The sequence below is a fragment of the Lygodium microphyllum genome, chromosome 27 (assembly GCF_053477565.2).
Source record: "Lygodium microphyllum isolate KBCC chromosome 27, Lygodium_microphyllum_v1.1.10, whole genome shotgun sequence".
Classification (NCBI taxonomy): domain Eukaryota; kingdom Viridiplantae; phylum Streptophyta; class Polypodiopsida; order Schizaeales; family Lygodiaceae; genus Lygodium; species Lygodium microphyllum.
Window position 1 is genome coordinate 94,231,966 of NC_141161.1, and position 11,605 is coordinate 94,243,570.

An 11,605-nucleotide genomic window follows, 5' to 3' on the forward strand; every position below is an offset into this window, starting at 1 on the left:
TTAAGGTATGAAGTCCTAGCATTACGTTAGACAAGTCTAGGGAAGTTTGAGTAGTTGGCCACCTCCTATGAAGACATTATTGGGCATGGAAAGATTTGTCTTGGTGGTAGTGCTAGTGATCCTATCTTTCTAGCTTGCCAGGAAGCTAGTTCTAGGAATTTCTATTAATTGTGAGGTAGTTAGGACAACCTAACAAATAAGAGAAGAAAATGATAAATATATCTACTATAATACAAAGATGTGTAAAAAGGGGTTGTAACCACTAAAATAAGAAAATAAAGAGAAAAAATTAAAAGAGTGGATATTCATCTCCTTGTGAAGGCTTCATAGGTTCCTATACATGAGTTTGATGCCTTGCCCTTTTGTTATGGTAAGCTCTAGCGAAAAGAAAATAAGAATGGTTGGAGTGAAAATAAAACTGAGCAAAAAAAAAGGATGTTTTCTATGTTGTATTTATGTGTAGATGTGTTGGTATATTCGACAGGATGAATCGCCCTATCTTGTATCGCACCAATGAGAGGTGTATTTGGGCACAAATTTTGAAGCAAAAAAAAGAGCATTTATAGTAAAAATCAAGAGGCACTAGAGTTTTCTAAGTGAAAGTATGTAGCTCGAAATGGGTTGGAAGCATTTGTTTGTCAATTGGAGTGTGTTAGAAAACCCATTTAAAGAGTTGCAACTTTCACATTACAAATCATCTACTTGATCTAGAAGCCAAAGAAACTATCTCTGAGGCCAAGCTAGTAAAAAAGGATACCACAAACACACTTGCGCTTTTAGATCTCAAATCTAAGGGGGAAGGGGTGTCGAATCATGACAACATGCAAGAAATGGAGCAAGGGAGTGCAAAGGTGGTAAGTAAAGACTATGTGGAGCATTAGCAGGTGGCCTATGTGTCTTCAAAATCATGAAAAATTAAGTGGTTTTCTTACAATAAGTCACAGTTTTAAATGAATCTTAATTCAATTATTATTTTTGTCATGAAATTGAGACACATATGGGATGATTGTGCATTGAAGTATAGCATTTAGGTTGTGTTGAATATCTAAAGGAGGAAAATCATAGGTTAGCCCGATTCCGTCTTCTCAACACCATAATACATTAGAATAAAGCATGGAAAGAATGTCTTTGCACATCACATGGATGGTTTTTAGTTGAGGCTGTTTAAGCACACTAGGACATGACACACTACATATACACAAGCATGGTATCAAAGAAGAACTCATATATTTTACCAAGCAATTTCTTAGTACTCTCTTAGATAGAATAAGGTTTGTTACTTAGGCATTCTCAAGTTCACTTCACAATGAAAGGTTTCAACTATACCCACGAGGATCAACCTAAATCATGGGCTCCAAAAATAAATTAAGATCATCTATTAGTTTAAGTAGCATCAATCTTCAAGCATCCCCTTGTGCTAGATCGTTCAAAATAAAGCCAATTCATGTCGCACTTGGTTCAAGGAGAGTGAGAAATAAGAGAAAGAAGAGGCAGGTTGATGCCTCTACCCATAGGGCGAAGTCTCACTCTGGTCCCCTAAAATGACATACAACTAGGATTCTATCTAATTTCTACTTGGCCAATGTTGCCGCTAGCTTAATATGTATTCAATTTTTGAATTGTGAAGAAGCTCTTGGCATACCAAGACCACCCTACCGTAGGACGGATTTGTCTTAGGAATCTCAACCTTCCGCTTCTCTCAATTGGTTAATTTTAGTTAACTAGTTACCTAACACATTTCGCTTTAAACATATAAAACTAGCTTCTTCAATTAGTCTTTTAGATCAAAGTGTTCGTTCACATAACTTAGGTCAAAGTACACAAACATATAAAATAGTCCTTTAAAAATATATATTTTATTTATTATAAGGATTTTTATACAATTTTCCACCTTTTATCCATAATAAAGAATGACTTGAATGTCTTATTTCCACCAAGATTCTTCCTTCCTAACTAGTAAGAGGGCTCTTAGGAAGTCCACATCTTGAGTTAGGTAGGGATTGGGTTGTTTGTAGGAGTATAAGATTGAGGATGCACCTATAAAAAATCATCTATATAACCTATGTTGAAAGGATATTAAGAAATACCCTTTCTTTGCATTCTATAAGGCCATAAAATAGCTCCTTTTACTTTGCTAAACTTACAATTTTTTTAAATTTATAATAAAAATCCCTTCTGTAAATATAATCTTATAAATTTTACTAAAATAAATGTCATTTTCTTTGAACTATCATGGTATCTTATATGTTCTGCAAGCACCTTTATAATCACAAGCAATCCTTTGCAAACACTATTTCAATCACAAAGAAGATGGCAACCAAAAGTAGGATTTAACGTAGGGTACATTTCTAACTTGTTTTGTCTCCTTTTAGGAAATTTTCATAAAACATAGATATGAGAATTTGGGAATTTTTGAAGTCCTACTTTCAAATAAGAAGTAAGGATTTGACCATGTGGCTAAATCTTAATATGTGTTGGAAAGTGGAACTTGTGAATATAGCCTACATAGTATTTAAGGTAAACTCCACCTTCAAGTAGGAGAACAAGATTAGATGATATGGAAAAATATTAACAATATTAAAAATTTCCAAAGTATATTAGAATTTCCAAATTCCCCAATATAGTATTCTAGGGTTTCCAAAACCCTAAACTAAATAGTTTTCCACCATTGAATCTCTCCCTAGTTATATTCATTTTACCTAGTTTCTTTAGGTCTTGCTTGCAATGTCTTTAGGTCTTCCCCTTAAAATGCCTTTTGGTTTAAACCTCTTGTTGAAGGTTGGATTATTGATCTTATTGTTATGAGTCTTGGTTTTTGTAACTTTCGGTAGTAAGCGGTATTCACATTTATGGACACAGAGCTTTGCTCCCTCCACTGCATATCACCCACAATTGATGGCTAGATAGAAAGGGTAAATAAATGGCTTGAGACCTACTTACGAAACTTTTGCCATGATGTACAACATAGTTGGGATATGTAGCTTCACTTGGTTGAATTTTCATAGAATAACTCCATCCACTCTAGCATTGCAGTTTCTCCTTTTGAGGCATTATATGGGTATAAGGTTCCCCTCCCTAGAGTCTTGTTCAATGATAAGATCAATCCCTAGAGTAGAGAGGAGTTGGAGTGCATGCAAGCCATGCTTCAGCAATGCAAGGTGAATCTTCAAAAGGCAAAAAATCACATGAAGCTTTACGTTGATGAGAAAATAATGAATTTGTGATTCCAAGAGGGAGAGATGGTCCTCTTGAAAGTTCCTAAATCCTATTACTCCACTCTCAAGGAGAACTATAGTAACAAGCTAGCCCACCATTTCTATTATCCTTATTGAATCCCCAAGAGAGTTGGTGACTTGGCTTACTGATTAGAGCTTCCTCTCACCACAAAGATTCACAATGTATTTCATGTCAGCCAGTTGAAGCCCTTCATTAGCACCTCAATGGAGTATGTGGAAGAGCTACCTTGAATAAACAAAGAAGGCATCATTTAGTATATCCCAGAGGCAATCATTTGGAAGCATGACAAACACTTGGGATCTCGATCCATGAAGGAATACCTCATCAAATGGCAAGTCCTACCCTTGGAAGAAGCTTCTTAGCATCCAACTACCATTTTTGACTAGTTTCCACTACAAGATATAGGCCTTATACCGATGTTAAAAGCGACAAAAATATAAATAACAAAAATTTTTCCCATCCTTGCAAATAACGTCATTATTGGTGACGCCATAGAACAGTCGTTATCAGCGCCACTATTTGCATCGGTATCAGCGTCGACGCTGATAGCGACGCAAATAGCGTCGCTATATAACGACGCTTTGCGACACAAATAATGACGCAAATAACGACACGTGCAGGTAAATTTGTGACGCTAATAGCGACGGTAACAAGGGAAAAAAAAAATTGTGGCAGGGCAGCTTGCTAACCTGCCACATATAGCACTATGTGCTTTATTTGGGCCATACAAAATAGTTTCTGCATTGTTATGATGCTCGTGTAAACAAAAACAAAGTGTACTGAAATCATAACACTGATACATGAAATAAATACATGATCGCATAATGAAAGTGACTGGTAGAATCATGACAAGATATCACTACTACATAGAAAATGTCTACACAGATAGGGCAACCAAAAAAGAAGGGTGTGTGAGCTCCAAGGATCCAAGGGCGAGCTATATATCCTCGCCATCCAAAAGCTCGTCCCGTCACAAAGGAGCATCGAAGAGACTCTACAAAAAAAGAGACAACAACACATCAGTCCACCATACAATAATGCATTCTAATTAAACATGGTAACTACGGACAAGAAAGATGAGTGACTTACAGGTCCACCGCGTCTATACAATTGGTCGATCAATGCAATGAGACCGTGCCTCTCTGCGAATTGAGTCTCAAGGCCGGTCGGATCGCGATTTGTAATGGAGTGCTGCAAAGAAAACAAAATACTAACTGTTAGAAACATGATTGTCAATACAAATGATATTGCAAAAAAATAAGCAAGAAAAAAAAAAACTTACAAAGTCTTCTAGATATGTCCTGTGGCCGCCACTCCCAAGATGATGGACCACTCCGGCCTCTAGTCGTGCCCTCGCCACCTTGCACTTCTGACTCCAACATCCTGGAGAATCTGTAGCCTCCTCCCTCAGTCGGAGCATCTGATCATGTGTGTGACATATAGGCACGCATGCAATCCATCATCCAGCCCGTAGAAAATCTATCTACTGTACTAGCTGGAATTGAAAACTCCTCATGCAAGGATGCTACTATGTAGTCCTTGCTCCCCTCCGGTATGTTTTTCCAATGATCTAAGACATTGTGCCGACAAACTTGTTGGCACAACTCTCTTATGCAAGCCATCACTCTCCTCCCCTCATCCTGCGTCCACACTCCTGGGCATATCCGGGAGACCCTTGTACATCCGGTGTACACAGACCGAGATAGTATCTATCGGAGTAGCAGCCATAGGGGTGCCACCTACAGACGACTGAGTAAAAGCCGGAGTAACTGGAGTAGACATCTCCACAAGTGTGACAAATCCTGGAGGTGATGCAACTCTAGCAGAACAACGAGATGGAGACACCGCATCCGTGCCTCCATAGCATCCACCTAAGCCACGCTCCCTGGAACTGCCACGAGAGTGAGGAGTCGTACATGTATCCTGTGTCGACCACAGGCTCACTGCCTCCATATCTCTACAACATCCCCCTAACCCTAAAGCACTCCCTCCCTCTGACCCAAGTCTGGAGCGTCAACCTCGTTTGCTCGAAGCCGAAGCATCTAATCGCGCCGAAGTAGATCTAGTAGAGCGGCCTGATGATGTCCAAGACAGCTCCTGGTCTGCGATGTCTCTGAATCTCGCCATCTGATCTAGAGACATGCGCATGAAGATATCTTGCAACTCCTCATCGCTCATCCCTCAACTTATCCTGAAAAGGTTACTAGCACAGATAAAAAATGATGTTAGCATAATCAATTTAAATCATACAAAGCACGGTAATATAAATCCTAAAATAATGATCTCACTTAAAATGCATATCTTATGTACCCTTATAAGTGATTAGTCAACGAATTGAGTAAGTGGATGCTCCAAGTATGAAGTATCCTATGGTCCCATATCAATCTCCTGGCACAACTCCACATATATTGGAATGTCGATAGACATGTCACCACAAAAGGATGAGTCCATCTCATTCTCAAAGAATTCTTAGACTCCTGTATTTCCATCACTGTTAGCCGATGCTCGCTCCTCTACATGCTCCAAGCTTTCGCTGGTCTCCACCCCTTGCAATATCGACTCCTCTATTTGCATATTGTCCTCATCTATGCTCGGAACATCACTTTGATCATATACTCTCGCACTTCAGGGAGCTGAAGGTATAACATACCACCATCGAGGTTGTCAGGGGTTTGGAAAGAAGATTACCTATTCACAAACACATACAAGAGAGATTAAACTATTGTGACATATACCATGTCCTAATACAATTAACAAACAAATGAGTTCATGCGCCTATTCACAATGGGCCGGCAACACAAAGGTGTTATGCAAATCCGTCCATTTTTTTTCGGAATCTATTTCGAGAAATCCAGATGGACCTCATCAAATTGCTCCTTCAAGTACCACTTTGAACCACTGCACATCGAATAGTATCATGGAGAAGGTACAGTAATCCACCGTAATAATACTTTGCAAGTTCCCAAAATACTCCATCTCATATATAACCGTGTTTGGATCCATTGCTCATCGTCGGCTCTCCTGCTTGAACCTTGCCATGATACCACAGTCCATTGTGTAGCGCATTTTGTCAATACGCTCCACGTGAAAATGCCGTTCATGTGACCACACTGCACTATATATTTTGTACTGTACATTGAAACACTCAAATTAGTTTTCGCATATAAAATATAGATATGGAAAATCCTAAACACTTATCAGCTTTGAACTACATCCCCTCGAGAATTCCCACTCCTCCATTGAGACCTCCACCCCTTCGCGAGACACTGCGGTTACAGCTCCATGCAACCATCGCGTTGACATGAATCACAACATCTCCTCCATGCCCTCGAGATATCAAATCGATCGATGGCAGGTACTACGTTGAAATTCAGATCGCACTTCCTCTCGATCTTGCATAGCAATCTGGTACTTGGCGAGCCACATCTCCATAAAGACATGGTGCAACATAAAAAAGTGATTCACCTTCTTCTCCATTGCAGCATCCATTCTTTTTTCTACCCCATTTCCAACCACCACATCTCTGGTCAGTCTATCATCATCCTTCAACGACCATAGCATTTTGTTGTCTAGATCCACCGTTGGTAGCCATTGTGAAATATGCACTAGCGCCTCAGACACCAACCAACATTCAACCATGCTACCTTCTAGCTAAGCTCATTATCACACAAAGCCTTTCAGGGTTTTCATGAAGCGCTCCAAGAAGAATATCCATTGTGTATGGACATGTCCAACAATCTCCACTTCATCTACAAGATGCACAAGAAGGTGGATTTGTATCGTGAGCATGCTGGTAGGCAGGTATTTCTTAAAGAGACAGACTTTCTCCACTGCTCCCGGCCTTGTGGATTCAATAGAGGATGTCTTAATCTCCTTCTGCGAGATCTATTGCACCAAAGTCGATAACCTGTAAATGGGCCCGCGTATTTCTGAAGTAAGGCATCCTGCGATCGCGATCGGTAGTACAAACTGCCACAAATGAGAAAGCATTATGAACAATGGCTACACTCTAAATAGCAAAATGTGCACGCCAATTACAATCCATTCGTAGTACAAACCTGACATATCTTATGCCAATCATGGGATTTTAGCCCTGATAATTGGTCATCTTTAGAAAATGCAGACCTGAGAGAATGCATCATACCCATCGGAGTCTGGATAGACTTGGCTACTTGCTTCACAATGCGCACTTCTTTAGTGGAAAAAACCTAAGGAGCGTGAGGTAGCTGTACGCAACCATCAGCACTCGACTACGGCCAAAGCGTCTCCATCTTGCCTACCTCCTTTAAATCCATTCGTCCCCCTATAGTGTCTCTCTTTCCTGTGATGTGGTCCCATAGCAAGCTGCCCACATTCTTGAAAATATGCATGGGATCCAACAAGTGGTTGATTTGTAAGTGGGTCCAATACGGCAACTCGTAGAAAACTGAGAACCGCTGAATTCCACTTGGATGTGACTCCGCGTGGACCATTTTCAGCTTGTACCAGCTTGCGGCATTCATACGTGTTGGAGGTCGTCCAAGAAAACCTTCCCTGATTTCATGATCCTATGGCAAAAAAGTGGCGTGTCCTTGATATACCATCTTCTTCATAGTTCGTGACCTTTGGGAGTCTAACTGTGACCCGCACAATGGACATGCATGATAACCTGAGGTAACTAGACCTGTTTCAACACCTCTATCCAGTGAATACAAACTTGAACGAGATAAATATAGATACTACCAACGAGAACGAAAGCCTATTTACCTGAGCACTCTCCGAATCCTGAAAAGTCATGCATTGTCCACATGAGAATGGCTCGAATATTGGTGGACCCTCGACCATCGTGCTTGCTCATATCTTGCATAGTGACCCCCTCCTCCCACAAAATCTTAAGCTCATCGACTAATGGACGAAGATACACGTCCATATTTTTGACTTTGTAGCGGCCAGGGACGAGTAAGCTAAGGATGAGATGTCCTTTCTTCGTAGAGAGCCATGGAGGGATATTGTAGTTGACAACGACTATAGGCCACACATTGTAAGAAGTTGAGCGCAGACCGAATGGGTTCACGCCATCCATTGCAAGACTAAGCCGATGATTCCTTGGCTCTCGGGCAAAGCCTAGAAAGGTAGAGTCAATGTGGCTCCATGCCCGTGAATCCGCTAATATTCATTGAACTCCATCTGTGGACCTATTCTGCGCATGCCACGTTGTCAAGTTCACCATGCCAAATGTACGAAACACGTGGTTTATTCGGGGGATAAGTAGAAAGTGTCTGAGAGCTTTTTGAGAGATAGTTTGCCCTTGCAAGTCTTGTCGATACCTGTGAGCACCACACTTTGGACATGTCTCCATAGTCTTGTATTCTCCTTGAAACAGTATGCAATCATTGATACATGCATGGATGCTGTTGTAGTCCATGCCAAGCTTTTGTAAAACATGTCGTGCATCATCACGAGACTCAGGCATGGTTTTTACAGGCGGTAATATATGATATTTCAATAACCTTTAAAAAATCATAAAACACCTTGAAAAAGCACAAATGTTTTTAATAATAGTGCCGAAAAAAAATCAACGAAGTGTACATACAAGGTACCTGAACAACTCGGTCACACTCGCATCGCTCCACCCGTATTTTGCTTGCACACTTAGGAGTGCAAGCAATGTCTTCAGGAGAGATACTCGGCACCCATCATATAATGGTATGGATGCTTCCTCTCTAAGCAGATTAGAAGTTTCGACATCCATGGGAATCAATGCATCAATCACTGCCTCCATCTCAAGCTCCAAGATTGTAGGTAGGTCTGGAAGGCTCCCTGTCTCCTCTAGTATTGACGGTATAGAATGGGTAGTGACTTCCAAGTGGTGGATTGGCTCATGCACTCCATCCATCGCACACCCATGAACTCTTCTAATTGGCCGCAAAGGGTGCACTCCTCCTTGGGATGAGACGTTACCACCCTGGATAGAAAATTTGCCAGCCACACCCAATCTTCTTGTATATGGTATTCAATTAGCTTGCGAGTACAATGCATGATTGATATTAACTTTTCTTACCGTTTGCTAAAAATCCGCAATCGTTTGATCAATGATCTCAGATTGAAACTCGTCGAAGCGTCGTACGTGTTCTATAGACAATCAACGTTTTTGTCTAATTGCCAGCTTGCATTGAGAGCAAGGATATGGGACACACTGATTTAGATATGCCTCGCGATCTTGAATAACAAGACCTTCATCGTTTTCCATTTTGTCTACATTACGACAAACAATTTGTTTTTGTTATCATTCTTTTTTTCTTTCTTAAATTGTTCTCCTCTCTTTCCATCTCTCTCTCTCTTTCTCTTTATTTATTATGATGTATGTATTTCCTCTCCCTCTCTCTTGTTCCTTCTTCTTTTTTCTCTTCCTCTCCCTCTCTCATTTTCTTTAATGATCACGGCTACGACTATGATGAAGACCACGACCATGACTATGACCACGACTACAACTACGACCACGACCATGACCACGACCATGACCATAACTATGACCACGACGACCATGACTACGACTACAACTACAACTACAACTACGACGACGACGACCATGACTACGACTACGACTACGACTATAATCAGGACCACGACCACGACCACGACCACAACTACGACTATGACTACGACTACGACTACGATGACTATGACCACGACCACGACCACGACCACGACCAGGACTACGACTACCATGACCACAACTACCACCATGACCACGACCACAACTATGACCATGACCACAACCACAACCATGACCACGACTATGAGTACAATGACCGTGACCATGACTACGACTATGACTACAACTACGACTACGACCATGACCATGACTACGACCATGACTACGACATGACTACGACCACAACCACGACCACGACCAGGACCATGACCACGACCACGACCACAATTACGACTACGACTATGACTACTTATATAGAGATGAAGAGAGAGACAAGAGTTAGCGAGAGAGTAAAGTTAGAAAAGAAGAGGAGAGAAGTGAGAGAGATAGAAATAGAAAGAGAGATAGAGAGAGAAAAGAGATAGGGGGAGAGAGAAGGATTTAGGAAGAGTATAGGAAGAGAGAAAGAGGGAAGATTGAGGGAGAGAGAATGGTTAAGAGAAGAGAGAGGAGAAAGAGAGAGAGATCCGACTAGAGCATTTGACACCCATAGCCAACACACCATGGAGAACACAAGCACAAATTGACATTGAATTATGGCAAGAAAATCCACCACAAAACAATAGTTATAATACTTGAGGTAGGATTTCAAAGTCTTACTAACTTCAATCGGTCATGGATGCCATACTATGGGTAAGTTGCACTCACTAAGAATAGAATTGGCGATTCACCTCATCTTCTCTCCATCATCAATAGAATTCTCCTTTACCATCTACAACTCACCCACCTTCTCTCCACACTATTACACACTACAATCTCTATGAGGGCATGAGATTGGGATCTCCATAGATACCAAAGCATGATCTCTAGCTTGATGGTTGCATATATACTGCTACTACTCATGGAAGAAACCTTAAAATAGTTATTATGCTCAAATATATGCTTGTTAGAGCAAAAATTTGTTCGTAAGACTATTCTAAGGATGAAAGAGGGTTAATGATAAAAGAGTATCCTTCCTTGCAAGTGATTTTATATTATATTTTTTAATTAAATTTGATAGTTGAAGATGAGTTTTCTAAGAGATCTTGTGGTGATGCTGTTTTACTTTTTGCAAAGCATATGAATGATCCTCTTTTAGTTTTTTGTATTTGTCTTTTTAAGAAGAGATTGATTTTTATGAAATATCCAAATTTATTTTTGGATTTACATTATGAAAAATGAATGTTTTTCTAACTGATAGGCTGATTGCCTTCGTTGTATACTTCTACAAAAGTTCTTATGCCCTCATAGGTGGATATTTAATTACACACTAAACCTCCCCCAAGGTTAATGGCTAGATCCCTTCACCAAGGGGATAGTTTTAGCGTGGTGGAGGCTAGGACAAGCCCCATATATGAGAGGTCTCTTTGTAGGAAGAACATTATGCTAGGAGGCGCAAGTGTGCTAGGGTTCTCTAGCCATATATCCCTTAGGTTTGTTGAGGATCAACCTAACCCCTATGAGCCTAGGATGAGCCCTATGAGCTAGGGTTCTCTAGCCATATATCCCTTAGGTTTTTTGAGGATCGGCCTAACCCCTATGAGCCTAGGATGAGCTTATTGTAAGGTCTTATTTCCTTTTCTCTCTTTCTCTCCCTCTCTCATTTTCTCTCCCTCCCTCACCCTCACCCTCTCCCTCTCTCATTTTCTCTCCCTCCCTCACCCTCACCCTCTCCCTCTCTTTCTCTCTTTCCCT

General features: G+C 40.7%; 1 pseudogene; it reads right to left on the bottom strand.

Annotated features, from left to right (window-relative positions):
* Positions 1 to 8,998, bottom strand: part of LOC148012613 (uncharacterized) — a 32,686-nt pseudogene extending 23,688 nt beyond the window's left edge.
* Between the last annotated feature and the right edge of the window lie 2,607 nt (positions 8,999 to 11,605).